Genomic DNA, 23,976 nt, shown 5'->3' with positions numbered 1-23,976 from the left:
AGAGTTACGAATAATGTACTACACCCCTCGATGCGACACTTGATCTTGCGTCTTGTTATACAACATACCAAATCTTGGCACCAAATGAGATACGGCTATCCACATTTCCTTCTCCACACAAGAGTATTGATCTGTACTTGGTTTTAATGACAGTCATTCCGAAACCCAAATCTCGTAAAGGTAGGAGGTTGCAAAAGGAATTAATACTTTCAGTGCTTTCTTGCTCAAGCTTGGAAACTCTTTTCGTACTGAATACCGAAACATTGGCAATGTCATTGATGAAACCTTTACTCGTAATGAAGAATCTGATCAAAGTCTTATGAACTCTTCTTCTTCTGCAGTATTGAAATCAGGAGGATTTTGAACCCACTGAAATCAATCACAGTTTTCAGGAAAGTATTTTTGAAAGTGAAGATGAAGTTCAGATAAACGTCCTACAGGAAAAAAATGGTTCAAATGGCTCTGAACACTATGGGACTTAACTTCTGAGGTCATCAGTCGCCTATAACTTAGAACTAATTAAACCTAATTAACCTAAGAACATCACACACATCCATGCCCGAGGCAGGATTCGAACCTGCGACCGTAGCGGTCGCTCGGCTCCAGACTGTAGCACCTAGAACCGCACGGCCACTCGGACGGTAAAATATTTTCAAATGGTTCAAATGGCTCTGAGCACTATGGGACTTAACTTCTGAGGTCATTAGTCCCCTAGAAGTTAGAACTACTTAAACCTAACTAACCTAAGGACATCACACACATCAATGCCCGAGGTAGGATTCGAACCTGCGACTGTAGCGGTCGCGTGGTGCCAGACTGAAGAGCCTAGAACCGCTCGGCCACACCGGCTGGCTATATTTTTAAAATTTATCTTTTAAGTGCACTAATGCGTAATGTACCGATTTATTGATTTTCATATTCGTTTCATTCTCCTCAGTTAATAGCCACGTGTGCTCGCTCAGACGTTCTGTTCCTCAAGTAACTGATAACTATGGAAATGGAACTGCCGTGTGGCTAGGGCCTCCCGTCGGGTAGACCGTTCGCCTGGTGCAAGTCTTTCGAGTTGATTCCACTTCGGCGACTTCCGCGTCGATGGGGATGAAATGATGATAAGGACAACACAACACCCAGTTCCTGAGCGGAGAAAATCCCCGACCCAGCCGGGAATCGAACTTGTGCCGTAAGGTGTAACATTCCGTAGCGCTGACCACTCACCTACCAGGGGCGGACACTGTTAACTGATTCTATGCAAATACCTTGGGGCGCTTTTTGACTACTGATTGATCAAAACCTTTTTTTTTCTTTATTGTGATTTTAAAACCTGTGGAACAGGTAGGCTGGCAGCAGCACAATACGCCGCTCTTCAGCCGAAGATAGTATAATGATATAAACAGAGAAGATACATCACTTGGAAAAACGGCGGGAAAAAACAGTAGACACATGAACAGAAAAAAAAACATGAAGCCGTTCACAGTCGATGAAAATCCACACTACAAACTGTTGACACGAAGCACAAACACTGAAGATGACGATGGCACTGGTGAACGATGGAGTGTGACGGTGAACACTGAATACTAAACACGACGCCACACACGAGACACTGATGGCGATGATCTCCGGCGCGCGAATGTCCACTTAGCGTGTGCGAGTCCGGGGACCTGCCAAGAGGGGAACAAGGGTGAGGTGGGGGAGAGGGGAGAACAAGGATGCCAATGGCTGAGGAGATGGGGGCAGGAGGAGAGGGACAGGGGAGGGGAAGCCTGGGGGAGGAGTGGGAAGAAATGGAGGAGGGAGGGAAGAGGGAGAGAAGGGAAGGAGGGTGCACAGAGGAGCAAACACAGGAGGAGGGTGGGAGGATCAAAGTTGGTAGGAGGGGTAGATGGAGGAAAGGAGGGCATAATCAGGGAGAGGGAGCTGGCGGAAGCCACCTTGGGAGAGGGTAAGGAGGGTGGAGAGATGGAGACCGGGTGGGACGTGGGAATACAGGTGCGGCAGCGGGCGGGGGTGGGAGAGGATCGGGGAGACTAGCGGGTGAGGAGGATCGAGTTTGCGGGAGGTGTACAGGATCCGTATCCTTTCAAGGAAAAGGAGGAGGTGGGGGAAGGGGATGAGATCGTACAGGATCCGCGTGGGGGAGAGGAGACGGATGCGATAGGCAAGGCGGAGAGCATGGCGTTCAAGGATTTGGAGGGATTTATAAAAGGTAAGGGAGGCGGAGATCCAAGCCGGATGGGCGTAACAAAGGATAGCGCGGATGAGGGATTTATAGGTGTGGAGGATGGTGGAGGGGTCCAGACCCCACGTACGGCCGGAGAGGAGCTTGAGGAGACTGAGTCGGGAGCGTGCCTTGGCTTGGATTGTCCGGAGGTGGGGAGTCCAGGAGAGGCGACGGTCGAGGGTGACGCCAAGGTACTTAATGGTGGGAGTGAGGGCGATCGGACGGCCATAGATGGTGAGATAGAAATCAAGGAGGCGGAAGGAAGGGGTGGTTTTGCCTACAATGATCACCTGGGTTTTGGAGGGATTGACCTTGAGCAACCACTGGTTGCACCAAGCGGTGAACCGGTCAAGATGGGATTGGAGAAGGTGTTGAGAGCGCTGCAGGGTGGGGGCAAGGGCAAGGAAGGCGATGTCATTGGCAAACTGGAGAAGGTGGCCGGGGGGTGACGGCGGCGGCATGTCCACTGTGTACAAAAGGTACAGGAGGGGGGAGAGGACGGAGCCTTGGGACACACCGGTGGAGGGGAAAAAGGTGTAGGTATCTGTGTTATGGATAGTGACATAGGAAGGACGGCGGGAGAGAAAGGAGCCGATCAGACAGACGTAGTTAATGCGAAGGGCGAAGGTTTGGAGCTTGAAGAGGAGACCGGAATGCCATACGCGGTCATAAGCACGTTCGAAGTCCAGGGAGAGGAAGATTGCGGAGCGACGGGAATTTAGCTGGTAGGAAAGGAGATGAGTGAGGTGAAGGAGAAGGTCGTTGGAAGAGAAGGACGGCCGAAAGCCACACTGGGTAACGGGAAGGAGGCGGTGCTAGCAGAGATGCTGGTGGATGCGGCAGGTGAGGATAGATTCCAGGACCTTGGTGAAGACCGAGGTAAGGCTGATGGGACGGTAGGAGGAGACGGCGGACGGTGGTTTGCCAGGTTTAAGGAACATTAGGATACAGGAGATTTTCCACAGGTCAGGGTAGTAACCGGTGGACAGGACTACATTGTAGAGCCTGGCCAGGGTGGAGAGGAAAGAGACAAGAGCTTCACGAAGGTGACGGTACGTGACACTATCGTGACCAGGAGCAATGTTGCGTTTTGTGCGGAGTGTAGCAATGAGATACTGTGTAGTGATAGGGGCATTGAGTTCTGTGTGTGCAATGTTGTCCAAGTACTGGAAACCAGGAGCGAGGGGAGGGACAGAGGTGTCAGTCCGATCGCGGATATCCGGGAAGAGGGAGTAATCGAACTGGGGATCATCGGGGATGGAAAATACATTGGAGAGGTATGAGGCAAAGTGATTGGCCTTACTAAGGGTGTCAGGGAAGGGGTGATCATCATGGAGAAGAGGATAGTAGGGGGAGGGTTTAGTTCTGGTAAGGCGACGGACGGCTGACCAGAACTTGGACGAGTTGATAGGTAGGGTAGCATCTAAATGGGTGCATGTCTGTCGCCAGTCCCAGCGTTTCTTAGCCGCAAGCAAATTACGAATGTGTCACTGGAGTTGCCGGTGGCGTCGTAGTGTGTCCGGGTCACGCGTGCGGAGGAAGGCATGGTAGAGACGGCGGGATTCGTGGAGGAGGAGGACGGCCTGTGGGGGTAAGGTAGGACGACGGTGGGGGTGGATGGCGAGAGTAGGGACGTGGGCCTCCACGGCCTCAGACAAGGTCTGCTGGAGAAAGGAGGCGGCGTGGGTGACATCGTCGGGGTGGTGGTAGGTGAAAGGGTGGCTATCGGCCTGGGTGGAGAGGGTATCCCACTAGGCATTCCAGTTGGCACGGGAATAGTCATGGACGTACTTAGGGGGAGGGTCATTACGAGGGTCGGGGCGGGGGCGACGACCGTCTGAAATGGTGAGGAGGACAGGGAGATGGTCGCTACCAATAGGCTCCAGGACATCCACAGTTATGCGGCCAAGGAGGTTGGGGGAGGAGAGGATAACATCGGGAGTGGAGTTGGATTCGGGACGGGTGTGCTGGGGGATGGGGATGAGGTCGTCTTGAAGGGAGGAGAGGAACCGATGCCACTGCCGTAACTGGGCAGTGGAACGACTATGGATGTTGAGGTCGGCGGCGATCACATAGGAGGAGAAGGTACGGTCGATGTGGGAGAGGAAGTCGAAGGGAAGAGGGGCGTTGGGGTGGACATAGATGGTGGCGCAGGTAACGGTAAGGCCAGGGAAGAAGAGACTAAGGATCAGGTGTTCGGTGGGGTCGGGAAGGAGAGGTTGGAGCTGAACAGGGATCTGGTGGTGGTGACCAATGGCAACTCCGCCACGCGCAATTGGGAGGGGATTATCGGAGCAGCGGAGGAGATATGGTGAGGAACCTGATGATGTCCTCAGCGGTGGGGGGGGGGGGGGGGGGGGGGGGGGACAAAGGGAATTGCCAGGAGGGGTGGGGGCGTCCAGAGGACGGACAGGGATGGTGAGTTCAGGAATGTTCAGAGGGGGTCGGGCTTTACAGTTTTGGGAGTAGGTGGGATGGGCGAGATTGCAGGTATTGCAGGAGGGAGGGGATTGAAGGTTAGGGCACTGTCGGAGGAAGTGCGCTTGCCTACAATGCGGACATGTGGGGGCCTCGCGGCACTCGGCTGTTGGGTGTGCGTTATAGCGCAGACACCTCTGGCAGTGCAGGGATTGAGGAGGGGAACGGGAGGGGTCGACCTTGTAGCGCTGGTTGAAGAGTAGGGCACCCTCCTTCAGGAGACAATGGAGGGGGCGTCCTCGGAGAAAACCCGCATAAGGCGGGTGGGGCCGGCTGAGTTGAAAATGCGGTGGACCGCCCGCACCTCCAGCGTGGGATGTGCCTTGAGCTCCGCCAACACCTCCTCCTCCATGATCGACGGACTGAGCCGAGTGATCACGGCGGTGAGGGTTGGCGGGTGATGCGGGGGTTGGGGTTGGCAGGTAGGAGATGGAGAAGGAGCAGGGGTGAGGGAGGTGTTGGGGCCAAAACGGGTGATGGGGAGGCGGGAGAGGATGTCAGTATGGAGGGTTGGGCTGGGGGAGGAGATGAGAATGGAATCCTGTCTGGGAGTGAGGAGAGAGATAGGGGCACCAGGTAAGTGTTGGCGGAGGAGGAGGGAGAGATTCCGGGCCTCGAAAAGGGAAGAATCGAGACGGGAGAGGAGGTATTTGTATAAAGAGGGGGGGGGGAGGAGGAGGAGGAGGCGGAGGGAGCAGGGCCAGGCGGGGAGACATCCATGGCACCCTGGGGGGGGGGGAAGAAGGAGGGGCCGGGGCCTTTTTGGGAGCGGAGGAGGTGGTGGTGCCACTAGGGCGTTTAACGGCGGCAGAAGGGCGGGTGGTGATATGAGGGATGGGAGCTATAGGGAGGTGGTGGGAAGGGACAGGTCCCAGCATGGACTCAGCAGTCGGCGCCGGAGATGGTGACGGTGACGGCGACGGTGACGGTGGCGGCGGTGATGGCGAAGGCGATGGGGAGAGTTGGGCATGGGCAGTGGCCCGACGGGCCACCACCCTAGCTGGAGCTGCAGTGACAGGCTGGGGGAGTGGGGGGAAAGGATCAGAGGGAGAGGAGCGAGAGGAAGAAGCTGGAGAGGGGACGACAAAGAGCGAGGGCGAAGGGAGAGTGAGAAGAGGCAGGATGGAAAGAGGGGGGTGTGACTGGGCACACCATGTTATGGTGGTGGTGGCGGCGGAGGGGGAAGTATAAACTATGGCTGTGGTGGTAGTGGTGGTGGGGGCTGACATGACAACAGGGAGAAACAAAAACGCGCAGAACGAAAAAGAAAGGACAAGAACCGGGGACAGACGATGACGGATGAAGACGAAGACGGAGGAAGACAAAGACGGACGAAGACCAGAGTCCCACGCTGCTGGCGCTGGCGCTGACTCGACGACAGATGGCAGGAATGCTGCTGCTGCTGCTGCTGCCGCGGACGGGGCCGGGGCCGCTGCTGCTGCTGCTGCTGCTGGAGGGCTGGCTGGCTGGACCGCTGCTGCTGCTAGAGGGCGGGCTGGCTGCTGCTGCTGCTGAAGGGCTGGCTGGCTGCCGTCGGCTGGACCGCTGCTGCTGGCCGGGACCGCTGCTAGGACCTCTGCTGCTGGCCGGGACGACTGCTGCTGCTGCTGTTGCTGCTGCTGCTGCTGCTCGGCTGGACCGCTGGAACGCTGGCTGGCTGGCTGGCTGGCTGGCTGGCTGGCATCTGAAACCTAGCGCTTCGATTAGTGCTGCAATGGCACAATCGAAGGGCGGTATCCTTGCGGAGTACCGCCGGAGATGATCAAAATCTTGTTATCTTTTCGATTTTAAAGATCTTCAAAGCAATGACGTGCGCTGTCTCGTCCAAGTTTTTTTAAAAAAAGTCTTGTTTCTTATCAGTTCTTAAGTTTCGACGATCTCCCAACATATACGAGGGTTGCCCAGAAAGTAATGCACCGCATTTTCTTTCTCAGCCGAAAACAATGCTACGAATGCGAAACGTTACGCATGTATTATTTGAAGTCTCCTGAGTGAGCGCGCCAAGTTTCCGTCATTTCCGACAGATAGCGTAGCTGTAGGACAGTTTCAAAGTGGCGTCTGTAGGTTATGTACGTAGCAAGCAACGTGCCGTCATTGAATTTCTCACAGCAAGTAAAGAAACTGTGGGGAATATTCACAAATGCTTGTGCAAAGTCTATGGAGCACCTGCTGTCGACAGAAGCATAGTTAGTCGCTGGACATGGAGAGTGACGTCATCAGAAGGCGGTTAGGCTTAGCTCCACAATTTGCAGCGGTCGGGGAGACCATTCACGGCTTCACACCTGACACATTGCAGCGAGCTGATGTCATTCGTGAGGACAGACGCATTATGACTCGGCAGTTGGCGCTACATCTGCCAATCAGCAAAGGAAGTCCACACACTGAATCACTGGCTCTGCCACCATGACAAGGATTTGTATTGACAGGGCATACACGTCCTTGTTTTGCGCTGAAGGAAGGCCATAGAACGGGATGGAGATTACGTGGAAAAATAGGGTGTGTAGATAAAACACCATTCTTTCATGTGCGTATTTATAATTATGTTCAATAAAGAATTCTTGAAGAAAAAAAATGCGCTGCATTACTTTCTGGGCAACCCTCGTAGTTGCCGCTATTGCTGATACAGATCTGTTAAGTTTAGCATGCATTTTCTGAGCTGCTGTGTCGGAATTCGATAATTTTCTAAACAAATTTCCACTTCCCCCACCATATAACACTTTGATGCATAGTTAACTTACACATCCGCAAATTATAAAAGTAAGATATTAATCCTGGTTTGACAAATGATCGTCTACTACCAGTTATTTCATGCTAGTAATGCCCACATAAATACATAATTTTCTGTAAACGAACTAGAAACCAAGACATTCTATTTTATAAGACTACAAACCCTTCCCTCGAAAGTGAATGACTATTGGAATTGTCCACGCTAGGTCGTAAACAGGTTCCGTAATCCATACTTGTCTTTAGCTCGGCATGGTCTCTCTCTGACTGGTTTATGGTCACCGGCCTGTCGCATCAGCCAGCTAATATGATATGTAAAGGCTTTTTCAAATTACCGCTACCAGTCACAAACTTTGTCAACTATTGTATTACTTATTTATTTAGCGACATGTTTCGAAGTAAACCTCATCTTCAGGCTAAACGGCACTACAAAAACAACTTTAAAATAAGGCCATACTGATGTTATATAGTCTTTTCGTGAATACTGGGGTCATCCATAGAAGAAGAAAAAACTTAGTAAGGGGTGATGTCACTTTGGAAGCTGGACTGATGTTTGCACGAAAATATTTTGTAACGGTCACTCACTTTTTTCTTCTGGCGTGGCAGTCTTGTAGTGATGCGCTGGGATGCCTCCATTTCCGTGCCTCTCCTGGCCACTGTTCACAAATTGTCACTAATATAGCAGTAACTTGGAAACACGATCACAAACAGTTCTGTAGTGCAGTGGACAAGCTGGCGGTCGAAATACAGCTGGCTTCGATTTGACTATCGATTTGTCGATCTATGCGGTGTTCTGCACGTCTTGTTATCGTATTACAGATGTAGGTTGACGAAATACATTACAAACTGAGCACCTGTTTCAGGGCATTGTCCCTCAAGGTCACCCTCCCTTCCCCTGCACCAGGTCGAAGACATAGATCATTGTTTCACCAGAGACAAAATACTCTCATGTTCAGAACAAACAGAACATTTTGAACGACTAGAGATAGAACGATCATATTCACAGGACATGTATATTAGTACGTTCTGCACAAACGATTAGCATTTGAACCATGTCAGCCCGCGGGTTCAAGGCCAACATCGATATTGCGGTGTAATACCACCTACCAGTAAAATGTATCTGCAGCTCTCGTTTTCCCTATAACACGAAGGTACTGTATCAGTGCAAACGTGCAGGATGCCTTGCAAACATATGCACAACCTGTACTGTCAAATCACTGAGTTTGAAAGAGGGCGCATTATTAGCATGAGAGAATGTGATGCATCCATCTGGGAAATTGCTGCTCATATGGAATGAAGTGTTTTGTTAGTGCAACGCGTGTGTGCAGTATGGTTCATGGAAGGCCATAGAACATGAAGAGATGGATCAGGTCGCACCAGCCAGACCACCCGCTGAGAAGATCGGCACCTCGCCCAAATGTCATTGCAGGACAGATCTGCGTCCTCCTCGGCTCTGGTGCAACACTGTAACACAGTTGTACACTATCAGGGGTGAAGGTCCGTCGCCATTTATTATGGTATCGGTTATGTGCACATTGTCCACTTCTCTGCCTACCTTTGATGAATGTGCAGAAACATGCTGGATAGCAATGGTGTATGGAACGACATCACTGGGGACAGGAATGGCAGCAGATAGTGTTTTCAGACGAATCCTGGTTCTGTATGTTTGAAAACAATGGCTGCGTTTCACCGCAGACAGGGGGAGCGGAACCACAGTGACTGCATTCACACAAGACACAGCGCCACCTCATGGCCATATGGTGTGGGGCGCTATTGGGTACAACCGCAAAAAAAAAAGTTGGTGCGTTTATAGGGCACTGCGACCAATGTGACCTACGTCAGTGACTTCCTTTGACTCATAGCCATGCTCTTTCTGCACAACACCTCAGATGCCATTTTCAGCAAGACAATGTATGACAACGTGTTGCTGCATGAACACGTGCCTTTCTGCTGTCACAGGTTGTCAGTATTTTCCCTTGGCCCACCAAATCACCAGACTTTTTGCCAACCGAAAATGTGTAGGATATGGCGAAACGACGAGTGCAGTGCTGTGACCCAGTGCCAACTGTCACAGAGGAACTTTCACCCCAGGTGAATGCAGCATGTGTGGTTACACCACAGGACGTCATTCGAGCCTTATACACATCGATGCCATTATGCATAGAACAAGTATCATAATCTATGCCGGACCCCATTCCTACTAAACCATAGAACACATGCTGACCCGAGGTGACTGAAATGCTAATCATTTCTGCAGGATATACTAATGTACATGTGCTGTGAATATGAACGTCCTGTCTTATTCGTTCAAGGTGTTCTGTTTTTCTGAATATGAGTGCACGTTTCCACCCCACCCCCCCGCCCCCCCCCCCCCCCCCCCCACCCGGCAGATCCAGGCCTGTCTGCTATTCACAGCCAGGCAAAAGGTGCTCCATTGAATTCCGAGTGTGCGGCCCCATAAATTCCACTTCTTCTGACATTTCGGCTGTGTATCATTCAGCCATCTTCAAAGTAAGCCAAATGCTCCAGCAATCACTCCTGAATGATACACAGCTGAAATATCAGAAGAAGAAGTGGAATTTATGCGGCTGCACACCCAAAATTTAACAGAGTTGTCATTGTGCCAAAAAAAGCGTAAAAATACACATCAGGACAAAAGATGTTTGTTTCCCCTACATGTCCAAGCCAGTCTCCTAGACAAAGGTTGCCTATCTGAGCCTGTTGGTTGGATAAACATGTCTTAAAACCCACAAGTAATAACCTATAGAAACCTCCCTGCTGACCTGCTTTCAGTTCAAATTCGAATTCAATTTGAAATCGAAGCCAAGTTTCCTCAAGTTTAAAAAATGATCTCTCCACTTGTGCTATGCTGGGAACGTATATGTCTTTAACACCACACCAGGAAAGAGTCCTCTATGCTGCCCCCAGGCCATGAACCTGTTTAGTCACAAAGTTCACCATCAGCTGTGCCAGGACAGAGAGCCCAAAGGCTGTCACAAGATCCAAGCATGCTGCTGTCAGAGAGCCAGCACCGCCAATGCAAGTGCTGCGCTACACCAGCCAAGAACCAAGAATCATGTCACAGTTGGCCAGTGGCAGGTAAGCACACAGAGACATCTACTACCAATTCGATAGCCTGACATGAAGTGGAGAACAGGAGTTCCAACTTCCACCACCAGAATGCTATTGTGATGGCACTGCACACCCTCTAACATCACAATTCACATTACCCAGTTAAAATGATGGGAAACATGAAAAATACAGGAAGCATACTTGCACTTGAACCCATATTGAAAATGACAGGGGAATTCATCTAGGTCCAAATAACCTGTTACCCACACATATGTTATTCGTGGATACTGAAAAATCAGGAGATGCTTACTCGTACTCCTTCTGGTGGACACTTTTGCTGTAATTCCAAGACCAAAACTAAAAAAAGATTAAGGTGCTACACTTGTAATATTCGTCACAAAAATTTTGTTTCTGGAACAGATGACAACTACTACGCAGGCCATAACCTAGCCAGCCACCACAGAGACGTCAAACGCATCAACTTATATATATATATATATATATATATATATATATATATATATATATATATATATATATATATATATAAAAACATTGGAGAGCTGACAAGCTGAATCTTAACTATAAAAAAGCATTAAATACATATGACGGTAACTAACAGCATTTTTATGAGAGCGCTGGTCCATTTCGAGCATTTTAACAAAAAAAGCTCTATCAGGGTAAGGCATTCTCCTTCAGAGAGCAGGCTGTGAGGGAAAGTCACAAAGGCAGTCAGGTAAATGCAGTATTTCTCGATTTCCGAAAATCGTTTGACTCAGTACCACACTTATGGTTATTTTCAAAAGTACGATCACATAGGGTATCAGACGAAATATGTGACTGAATTGAGTAATTTATGGTAGGGAGGACGTAGCATGTAATCTTGGATGTAGAGTCATTGACAGATGTAGAGATAAATTCGGGTGTATGCTGGAGATGTGTGTGGGGTCCATTACTGATCATGTTGTGTATTAATGATCTTGCTGACAATATTAATAGTAATCTCAGACGTTCTGCAGGTGACGCAGTTAACTACAACGAAATAAAGTCTGAACGAAACTGTACAAATATTCAGTGAGACCATGATAAGATTTAAAAGTCGTCTGTTGAATGGTAACTTGCTTTAAATGTTCAAAAATTTAAAATTGCGCACTTCACAAAACGAAAAAAACATGGTAGCCTATGAATATAATATTGGTGAGTTTCAGATGCAATCTGTTAACTCATGCGTTCGCAGGTTCAAATCCTGCCTCGGGCATGGATGTGTGTGATGTCCTTAGGTTAGTTAGGTTTAAGTAGTTCTAAGTCTAAGGGACTGATGTTAAGTCCCATAGTGCTTAGAGCCATTTGAACCACTTTGTAAACTCATACAAATACTTGAGTGTAACACTTAGTAGGGACATGAAATGCAACGATCACATAGGCTCAGTTGTGGGTAAAGCTGGTAGCAGCCTTCAATTTACGAGGTGCATTCAAGTTCTAAGGCCTCCGATTTTTTTTCTAATTAACTACTCACCCGAAATCGATGAAACTGGCGTTACTTCTCGACGTAATCGCCCTGCAGACGTACACGTTTTTCACAACGCTGACGCCATGATTCCATGGCATCGGCGAAGGCTTCTTTAGGAGTCTGTTTTGGCCACTGGAAAATCGCTGAGGCAATAGCAGCACGGCTGGCGAATGTGCGACCATGGAGAGTGTCGTTCATTGTTGGAAAAAGCCAAAAGTCACTAGGAGCCAGGTCAGGTGAGTAGGGAGAATGAGGAATCACTTCAAAGTTGTTATCACAAAGAAACTGTTGCGTAACGTTAGCTCGATGTGTGGGTGTGTTGTCTTGGTGAAACAGCACACGTGCAGCCCTTCCCGGACGTTTTTGTTGCAGTGCAGGAAGGAATTTGTTCTTCAAAACATTTTCGTAGGATGCACCTGTTACCGTAGTGCCCTTTGGAACGCAATGGGTAAGGATTACGCCCTCGCTGTCCCAGACCATGGACACCATCATTTTTTCAGCACTGGCGGTTACCCGAAATTTTTTTGGTGGCGGTGAATCTGTGTGCTTCCATTGAGCTGACTGGCGCTTTGTTTCTGGATTGAAAAATAGCATCCACGTTTCATCCATTGTCACAACCGACGAAAAGAAAGTCCCATTCATGCTGTCGTTGCGCGTCAACATTGCTTGGCAACATGCCACACGGGTAGCCATGTGGTCGTCCGTCAGCATTCGTGGCACCCACCTGGATGACACTTTTCGCATTTTCAGGTCGTCATGCACGATTGTGTGCACAGAACCCACAGAAATGCCAACTCTGGAGGCGATCTGTTCAACAGTCATTCGGCGATCCCCCAAAACAATTCTCTCCACTTTCTCGATCATGTCGTCAGACCGGCTTGTGCGAGCCCGAGGTTGTTTCGGTTTGTTGTCATACGATGTTCTGCCTTCATTAAACTGTCGCACCCACGAACGCACTTTCGACACATCCATAACTCCACCACCACATGTCTCCTTCAACTGTCAATGAATTTCAATTGGTTTCACACCACGCAAATTCAGAAAACGAATGATTGCACGCTGTTCAAGTACAGAAAACGTCGCCATTTTAAGTATTTAAAACTGTTCTCATTCTCGCCGCTGGCGGTAAAATTCCATCTACCGTACGGTGCTGCCATCTCTGGGACGTATTGACAATGAGAGCGGCCTCATTTTAAAACAATGCGCATGTTTCTATCTCTTTCCAGTCCGGAGAAAAAAAATCGGAGGCCTTAGTACTTGAATGCACCTCGTATTGGTAGAAAACTAGGGAAATGCAACCAGTCTGCAAAGGAGATTGCTTTCAAATTACCTGTGCGACCCGTCCTAAAACACTGTTGAAGCGTGTGGGAGCCATATCAGATAGGACTAGCTGGGGATATTGAACATGCACAGAGAAGGACACCGCGAGTGGTGAGAGGTTTTTATGCCTCATGCGAAAGTGTCAGTGAGATACTGAAGTGGAAGACTCTTGGAGACAGACAGAAACTATCCCGAGAAAGTCTACTAACAAAGTTTTAATAGCAGACTTTAAATGATGACTCTAGCAACATACTACAACCCCGTACATATCGTTCGCATAGGGATCGTGAGGATGAGACTAGTTTAATTACAGCATGCACAGAGGTATTTAAACATTAATTTTTCTTGTTTTCCATATGTGAATGGAATGAGAAAAAGCCCCAATAACTGCTATAGTGGGACATACTCTCTCCCATGGACTTAACAATGGTTTGCAGACTGTAAACGTGATGTAGAAGAAGACGTGTAGATCGGTAGCACATATCCATCGAGAGGCGTATGTCTGTTGCAAACATCAGAGCGACCAGTGATGCGTAGTGTCAGAAGGAAAAATCATCCGGTGTTGGTGTAAGCTGTTGATGGAGAAGTCTTCTGACTCTGGAAGGACGTAACCACACCACAGACATGGGAACGGTTGTTGTACATGTCAACAGAACTGTATCTTGAGCTGGTAAACCTTACATAAGGCTGAAAGAAATCTTAGGGTACGATCTGAAACACCCAACTGCTATTACCTTTTGTGTGCATCATACGGAATGAGCTTCAGGCATTCTAAACCATCCGAGTCGAAACATGCTAAGTCAGCAGTCAAGGGATGTTTAACTAATAGAGTAACCTATGTTATAACACTTGACTGTAGCCGACCTCCCCTCTGAAGTTTAATTTTCGAACGTGACTTAGGTGCACACTTGATCCCGCAAGTGTCAGTTCATCTGCTGCCACTAATAATCAGTAATGCCAGTCCTAACAAACTTGAATGAGAGCAAAATAGGAGCCAGTCCTTACAGATATACTAGAGGATACAGATATATTGTATCTAGTGTTGCACCAAAATACATAGTTTATGTGGACACTTCATATGTTAAAATGTAATCTAGGAAGAATAACTAAAAATGAGACTCCTTGATGCAGCGTTTGATACGAGCGTTTTGGAGCAGCACACGTAAATGTTTCCAGACAATCTTCATGGTACATTGGAGCATGGTACACAGAATTGCTTCCAGGATTTAAGTATCTCAACGTCGACACCATTAGCATTGCGTAGCCCACCAATTAATGTAGTGTTACTCTTTGCAACGTTAAATGTTTTCTTATAGGTTTACCGTCAGATCGGGAGCTGAATGTAGCGTTAATTTTTTGAATACCCACGGCCTGCTGAGATGACAGTAGTGCTGTCAAATTATGACTGATGTCAGTTGTGTTAGAACTTACCACAAATAACTGCAATGTTCTCCTCTGTTACTGGATTACCAGACAGCATGTCTGAGAACTAACTAAAACCCATGAAAATAAATATACATCAACAACGCGAATACCATGCCATACATTTATTTTTAGAAACCTGTTGTATGTCAGTATGTGATATCCGTACCTGTGCACGTTCTATGGAATTGTCTGGCCTGAACAACTTTCTAATTTCCGAGAACCTCTATTGTCAGTCTACTTGCTGGGCGTGTAAGCGCGCCCTTGGTAACTGTAGCCGTTTTTTAGATGAAGAAGGGCATTGTGTAATGTGACTGGCGATTCAAAGTGACGCACTGCCTTGGCAGGGCTTTGTGTGCTTGAAGAAACCTCGTTGTTGGGCAGCGATGTAGGCATATTCCAATATTCGTGATCATATATGATTTGGCGGGAAGAAATAGCTAATTCTAAGTTTCTGAAACAATAGTAAAGAGTGGTGGCTAGACGCGAAAGAGATCGGATCGGAGTCCGTGGCCAGACGCACTAATGAGCGCGCCTGTACAGTATGGCCGGCCGTCGTGGCCGAGCGGTTCTAGGCACTTCAGTGTGGAACCACGCGACCGCTAGTCACAGATTCGAATCCTGCCTCGTGCATGGGTGTGTGTGATGTCCTTAGGTTAGTTAAGTTTCAGTAGTTCTAAGTTCTAGGGGACTGATGACCTCAGAAATTAAGTCCCGTAGTGTTCAGAGCCACTTTTTTTCTTTATAGTATGTTTGGAGATACAGAGCTGTTCGCATCTTGAGTATATCAACCAGTTTCGTTGGCGACTGACAGCGGAGCGCATTTTAGCAGGTAAGCTCGGTGCAGAGTTGCGATGACGGCGCGACCTTCGACCTGTATCACAGATCCATTCGTATGATGGCACAGCTGTCGGTGAATAGTTATGATGAACATAATTAGCAACACCGCACTTGCGGAAATCAATACCTTCAACTATCTCAGGTCCAGCATTGCTGTGGTGAATGAACGAGTTTTTCAATTACGAGGGTTGCCTGGAAAGTAATGACAACATATTTTTTCTTCAATAATTCTTTATTGAACATAATGATAATTACATGCACGGAAGAATGGTGTTTTATCTACACACCCTATTTTTCCACATAATCTCCATAACATTCCTCCAGTGCAAAACAAGGGCGTATGAGCCCTCTCGGTATCAGTCCTTGTCCTGGTGGCGGAGCCAGTGATTCACTGTCTGAGCTTCATTTGCTGATTGACAGATGCAGCGCCGACTGCCGAGTCGTAATGCGCTGGTCCCCGCGAATGACAACATCAGCTCGCTGCAACATGTCAGGTGTGACAGCTATGGATGGTCTCCCCAACTGCTGTAAATCGTGGCGCTCCCCGGAATCGCCTTCTGATGACCCCACCCTCCGTGTGCAGCGACTATCTGTTTTTCTGTGGACAGCAGATGCTGCATAGACTCTGCACAAGCGTTCGTGAATGTTCCTCATAGTTTCTTTCTTTGCAGTGAGAAGTTCAATGACGCCACGTTGCTTGTAACGACATCACCTACAGACGCCATTTTGAAACTGTCCTGCAGCTACGCTATCTGTCGGAAGTGACCGAAACTTGGCGCTCTCACTCAGGAGACTTCAAATTGTAGCATTGTTTTCGGCTGAGAAAAAAATACGATGCATTACTTTCTGTCCAACCCTTTTACTATCTGGTCAACAGTCACTGTTTTTCGTTTGGAGTTAACAAAATTCGAGAGTAGTGTCAGAGGGCCATTTTCTCGTTTCTTTAAGTAACGCTGCAAATCAGTATATCAATTGTTAGAGTTTGCATAAAGAATTGTTAAGGCATTTCACATTCAGTTCATGATCTCTGTGGCTAATCTTCTTTTAATTGAATAAATTACTGTGTTCATCGAGAGATTATTTCTGTTAAACACCAGACACTGATATTAAATATTTTATCAGTGCAAACCTTCACTTTAGGATTTACAGCTAGGGTCTTTCATAATTCACGTTATCCATTAAAGTTGTGCACACAAATTTGTAGCTTAGATCTTAAAGGCGTGTTTGTTTCTTAATTAGTTTACTGGCTTAGGGTAATATTACATATTCAGGGAGCTTCTCAGAAATTGGTGAACCCCTGCTCAGGATAGGATTGTTCAGATATTCTGACAACCAGTCAGAATCATTAATTCGTTTCCACTGTATGACTTGACAATACACTGGAGTGTAGTAGTTTTAGTGATTTCTGGCACGAAATAATAATTCGTGAAAATTCTTTTTCGAGCTTCATATTCATGGTTCCGTGGATTCTGCTCCACATCTGATGGTTTGGCTCTGAGCACTATGCGACTTAACTTCTGAGGTCATCAGTCGCCTAGAACTTAAAACTAATTAAACCTAACTAACCTAAGGACATCACACACATCCATGCCCGAGGCAGGATTCGAACCTGCGACCGTAACGGTCGCTCGGTTCCAGACTGTAACGCCTTGAACCGCATGGCCACTCCGGCCGTCTGATGGTTTAATCTGCATTACTGCATTACAAAACAGCGTTTTGAATTGTAAAATTTTTGGAAGGATTCTACACATGTACAATTTTGCGTGAATATGACTTGTGGTATGCAGGAAACTAGAAAGCCGTTTCAGATTCCTTTTTTTTTTTTTTTTTTTTTTTTTTTTTTTTTTTTTTTTTTTTTTTTTTTTTTTTTTTTACTTGAGGAGCGTCAGAACAACTTACGTGTGACTGGGCACACCGCGCTGTGTAGTCAAGTGAGACGGGGATTTGTGTAACATGTAGACACTACGGGCCACTCCGTACAAGAATGTGAAAGCTGCGTGTGGTTATGTCTGACGACGAAGAAATAAGGAGGTAGTTAGAGAGGCCTAGAAGTAGCGATAGACGACGACCGTGCATCGATTAACAGTACAAAGCTTAATGGGAAATGTTTACATAGTGTCTTGTGTGGTATTTGTGGGAGAAATTTTTATATTTATATCAAACATTTGTGTGTGGGAACAGAAGCTGAATCAGAGAGGTTACCAAGGAATTACAAGTGTGTGGAGTAACGGAAAATGTAAAATGTTTGTGTAGAAACGGATTCTTGGTTGTTTGGAAGTTATATGGAGGCAAAGATTTTTTTTTTCATTTCTGTGGCTCGCTGAACTATAACAGCAAACATGAGAGTAATAACTTTAAAGGGAATTAAGGACAGTGAATCTCTGTTGTATTTCGTTGTATTAAATCAAGGAGTGTGCATATCACCTACTGAATTTGCAATATTCATGCATAGTTTGCAAGAGTTGCTCAGATTTAGTGAGATACCTTTTCTGACAAAGCTGAGAAACGAGTGATGCCAGACACATACTACTCGTTGGAGAAGGGAGTTCAGTCCGTAAACCATGAGATGGAACAGATCGTCCGTAGCTAAGACTGGCAGAAAACGTACGACTCGAAAAACTGCCATGACGAGGTGCTAAAGGAGCGATACAGAAACGAGGGCAGAACTTTAGGTAAGGAGTTTGTTCTGGACAATAAACGAGATAGAAGCGATTCCCTGGTCAACGGGAAGATAGGGAAGTACGTAACGAATTGTGTACCAAGCGTCTATCCGATCAGAAAACACATGGGGTATCTGGATATCGAATGGGAGATGAGTAGGAGGCGCTACAAGATGTAAAGGTGGAAATAACCAGACATACTCGCCCTGAAGAGGAGAGAAGGAAGTCATACCAAGAAGTGATAGATGTTACGCCGATAGGATCACGTGCGTCTTCACCCAGCAGAACTAGGAACACGGGAGAGGGTGATTACAATGTCATAAAATTTTTGAATGAAATTTTGAAAGAAAATAAGGAAATGAGGCAAGAAAATAAGGGCATGGGACAGAAAATAAAGTAAGAAAATGAAGACATGGGAGAAAGGATACAAAGCGAAATTCGGAAGATCAAAAGATAAACGAAGGAAATTGCTAAATTAGTTGAAGAAAATTTCGCAGGTGGCAGAGGACGAAACAGAAGCAAGAAGCGTAGCAAAGGAGACAAAGGAAGACTTTAAAAAAGCAGAGGAAATCAGTCGGTAGGCAATGTCAAAATTAGAGAGTAGGATCGAAAACATGGAGGAGTGTCAAGAGGAGAGAGAGACACTAGTGGACAAGTCGGAGGAGCATATGGACCGATGCGACAAATATATGAGGGCAAAATTTGAAAAGACCAAGCGTCAATTATAGGTTAAGAACCAAGAAATGATAGCATAGGGGAACACAAATGCAAAGGTCGAATCAAATGTCACACACACAGAAACTAAGATAAAATAGTCGTGCTCTGGTCTCAAAGAAACACAGGATAAAGTCATGCACTTAGAGAGGAACGAAGCAGAGATGCGGCAAGAGCATATTGTTCAATTTAAAATAGAGGAGATCTGCACATAGGGGACAGAACGAATAACAATAGTGAAGCAGGTTGTGGAACGACTGTGAATGAAACTGCGGACCACGTTGGCAGCACAAAATCAGTCATTAATGCAGCAGGAGTTAGCCTTGTTGATGTTGACAAGCTGGCGACAGACGGAAATTGTGAGGACGACGCAAAATGGAAAAGGAAATGCTGGACTACGAGATTTACACATTGCCCTATATGTTTACGGAATTCAAAGATGACGGGATATCGATCCCACCAGTGGCTTGGGTGCGACAATTCGATATTGCTTTTCTCCTAAATGGTCAGGACCTCGTCACCTCTCTTATGTAATAATGCACCAAGACGCAGAGGCACTGAACAGATCAGGAAACCCTGATCGTTTGTGGCTTTCCGGGAGAAATTTCTCAAGATATACTGGCCACGCAAAAAGTAAAACAATATTAAAGAGGAAATTTTGAGTTTACAGGCGGTAAGAGGGACGAGTTTAGAGTACACAGTCCGATTGCTCAACGAACTAGTAAGAAAGAATTTATATCGCGCCATTCTCCGTCACAAAAATCATTTGACAGTTAAAGGTCAAGCTGCCTAAGAAGTTTCGTCGGGCCTTAACTGAACCCGAAGAAATGAAATATAGATGAATTTAGGAGATGGTTGGAGACTACGTGGCGGACAGAGTGCAAGGAAGGAGAAGAAAGAAGACGACAGTGTTTCTGTAAACAATGGTGTCGATCACGTATGTGACAAAACAATCACATGTATCATGTTAATCACGGAAGACGAGAGTGACAGTTTATTGAACAAGGAATAGAAGGGCAGTGGATACCGACGTTGTGAAAATAGACGTGCTCAGCTGATGATGGGTGGCGCCGCCTTGGATATATATGAGTCATGGAATCATTGATAGAATAGGGGGAGCAGCTTCCTGTGCGTTTAGGTTCAAATGGCTCTGAGCACTATGGGACTTAACTTCTGAGGTCATCAGTCCCCTAGAACTTAGAACTACTTAAACCTAACTAACCTAAGGACACCACATACATCCATGCCCGAGGCAGGATTCGAACCTGCGACCGTAATGGTCGCGCGGTTCCAGACTGTAGCGCCTAGAACCGCTTGGTCACCTAGGCCAGCGTGCGTTTAGGGTTGTATTTAGTGAGTAATTAAGTAGTATAAGTGATACTGTTTGCGAAAGTTTAGCTCTCATGCTCTTCTGTTTACAGTTAAATAGTATGAAAAGATTATTCATGGCCATGACTATTTGTGTATGATTACTTGTCTATGATTGTTTGTGTTCGAGTATTGTGTGAGATTTATTGTGTGTGTTTCATTCTTCTAGTCCCAGGATTCTATTCCTCTATTATCTAGTCTAATTGTAGCATAAGTGTATTTGGTAAGAATGTTAAAGAGAAGGGAGCCCAGAGCTGTGCTGGGTGACTTTTGGAAGTAACAAGTAATTTTTTATTCGTACTGATATTCACAAAAGAGAGAGAGCTACTGTGTGTTCCAAAGAGAATATTATATTAATGTGATGCACCAACATCTGGGACATACGAAAGAGCAGTATGAGTATTATAACTGAGGACTGTCGAAATGTAAGGCAGACGTTACGTATCAAGTGTTTGCCTCATGTCAGATGGCTGTTGCGAGGGATACAATACTGATAGTGATCCTCAATTGGCGCTTGCTATTCCATAATTTTTATATGTATCTGATCATCAGCTGATAGCGCTGACGCTGACGCTAGACTGGCGAGTTTTCCTTGCTCGGTATGTTGAGCAGTGTAATCATTAATATGCTGTTCCAGCGGGGAAGAAAGAAAACAAAACCTTACCTATATGAATCGGACTGGGATGGTGTGATGATGATATCCGATGTCTTGCCTGTGGTACGGTTGATGGTCTAGTTCACGGACGAGCCGGTTGCGGGATTTGTCCGCCTTCTCGCAGAAGGACCTTGAAACGATGCGAAATGTCTCCCGCGGAAGTGTGAAGCCGGTGTCTTCATGCAGCAAACGAGTGGAGTGCTCTCTCAGAAAACGTAGTGTGATCTTCAGGGCTCGACACTGGACCCTTTGCGACGCTGCGATGAGTGTACCTGCGGGCTTTCCCCACACAACGGCTGCGTACTGCAGCGCTAGTCGCACGTTAGCGTGACACCGTGGTGCGCTGGCAGTATCAACTGCGATTTGAGCAGTGGGTATAGAGCGCGAGGACGCCCTATGTCTCTGACGTCACGGATGTGAGGCGCCCAGGAATGTCTTTAGTCTGGGGTGACCCGTAAGTACTTCCCCGTCCTGCTCCGTGGGATCGGTCCTCTCACGATCTCGACTGGCGGGAGATCTGGCGCCAGCGTTATTCAGGTGAAGATTACTGCCTGCCTCTTCGCTGACTTGGAGTTCAGCCGCCACTTCGTCGACTATGTGCCCAAAGTGTTACACCCGAGCTGGACGCGCGACGTCTTAATATGTGTACGTTCATGCTGATGGTAAACAGCGCTGTATCACCGGCGTAAAGCGCCAATTCAACACGTGTCACCTGCGGGATCTCGGCAGTGTACAGCGACTACAGCAAGGGGCTGGGTACCGATCCCTGCGGTACACCTGCGTGTATCTGGCGGTCCGTGGACGTCTGCACTCACATGGAAGTTTCGCTTGGATCGGTACGATTTGAGAAGGACTCCATGCAACGTCGGTAGCCCGAGTACAGATAGGTTGTATACGATGTAAGACGTCGTGGTCTCCTGACCTTGATTGCTTACATATTCCGCTCTCACAATCATATTCCGCACATCAAGACGCTTCATTCGAACCCAAACTCGATAAGATAAAGTCAATGTTGTATGAATTCATGTAAACGATATGCAAATAACTAATAAATCGCAAGTGCGCACCGTGGTTGAAATACTCGAGGCTGGCGTACACACATACATTCCAGACACGACAGTCACAAAAGCTTTTAGTTCGAGAGATGCAACCGCACGCCAGGAGGCCAGTCCCAACCCATCTACGTCGGCCCGTGGACGCCCGTGGAGCAGACAGCGTTCGCCCGAGGGAAAGGAGGAACGACCCCGTGTTAAAGCAAATTCCGCTACATTATGTGGGAGCGGCCAGCCTACACATTCTTTACACATAGCACGCAGTTTCAGAGATTTTCGCAGGGAGACAGCAAACGCCAAACGCCGATACTACAGATTTCTGGAATTGGTCGCCTTAAACTAAACGTCATTCTCCCGTTTTAGAAGAGCAATGCTGATTGGCAGACGATATTTCTGACGCCTCGAGCTGAAGGAGAAATGGAAGAGACTGAAAGAGATACCCCTTCATGTCTGGCGTGGAGAGGCACCGTTCCGTTGTCGCTCTTGGAGCGAGGAACAAGTCTCTCCTCAGTACTTCACTGGGAGACCACCTCTGTCGAGAGCGAATTGAAGTGCGACGCTCTATACTTAGTCCTTGTGGTTAAGCATTGTTCACTGTGTTGGCCGACACACTTATTGTGCGATGTGAACGGACAGAAAAAATGGTTCAAATGGCTCTGAGCACTATGGGACTTAACATCTGAGGTCATCAGTCCCCTAGAACTTAGAACTACTTAAACCTAACTAACCTAAGGACATCACACACATCCATGCCCGAGGCAGGATTCGAACCTGCGACCGTAGCAGTTGCACGGTTCCAGACTGAGCGCCTAGAACCGCTAGACCACCACGGCGAACGGACAGAGTTATAGTTAAGCGCCTGCGAGCGAATTTTTGAGTGGCATCACGATGGACTGGTTATCTGACCGGTGTACCACGCCAATAGTTAGACTAGGGGCGAATAGGAATCCTTGACTTCATCAAGGCATAGGGAGAGTTTGATTGGCGAAGGTCAATCCAGATAGAACGAGAGTTATCTTATTTGTTAGCAGCGAGCGGCGCAGACAGCAGTCATCGCAGCTTACGGTATTGTGCGCTACAGCTATTGCGAGCCCCATATTTCCTCCACAACAGTACACTTCACTGCATTTCACACGCGACAGCCTCGACCGTACCTAGCAACATCCTAAAGGTTAATTATTCAAATTGAGTAGGCGCGCCTCTCAGCCATTCTGCCAAGTCAACAACAATCTTAAACTTTGTATAGAAATTTCATTAGCGAATCCTATCCTTGAGAGGTAACTTCAAATTCCGAAAAGAACCAGGATATAACTTGTGATTCTTGAGTTTCTCCCGGCGTATTTGATAATCAAAATATCCACGGGTGTGCTGCCGGTCTATAGTGTCCAACGGGCACAATATTTCGGCGATCATACGTGTCGCCATCATCAGGTGAACTGACGGACTGAGCTCCTGTGAACGTGCCGGCACGGAGGTCCGTAAGCTATGGCTGCTCAGTGGGAACTGGGTTCGGTCGCGGCGGCGGCCGATTTAAATACCCTCCGCCCGCGGCGCGCTCCCTCCGCCGACCGCGCCCCGCGCCACGGTCGCGCGGTGGAACAGATTGCGACGGCGTCTGAGATGACGTCGGTGTGATGGCTCTGTCCGCCGTGGTCGTCACAACTATATGTTTGCTCAATTTACTCTTGATTAACCCAATCGCTGGCTCCCAAGCCTTGCTAAGATTATAGCCACAGTCACCGTTTATGAGGTCGTCATTGGTGCGAATTTCGATGGCCTCTCTAACAACGCTGTCCCAGTATCTCGACGTCTGTACCAGAATCCTCGTGCGGTCATACTCCATGGCGTGATTTTCCGACAAACAATGTTCAGCGACCGCCGACTTGCTCGGATACATCAGTCGAGTGTGCCTCTGGTGTTCACGGCATCGATCCTCGACGGTA

Source organism: Schistocerca cancellata, chromosome 4 (assembly GCF_023864275.1).
Source record: "Schistocerca cancellata isolate TAMUIC-IGC-003103 chromosome 4, iqSchCanc2.1, whole genome shotgun sequence".
Lineage (NCBI taxonomy): Eukaryota > Metazoa > Arthropoda > Insecta > Orthoptera > Acrididae > Schistocerca > Schistocerca cancellata.
This window is presented reverse-complemented; position numbering follows the sequence as displayed.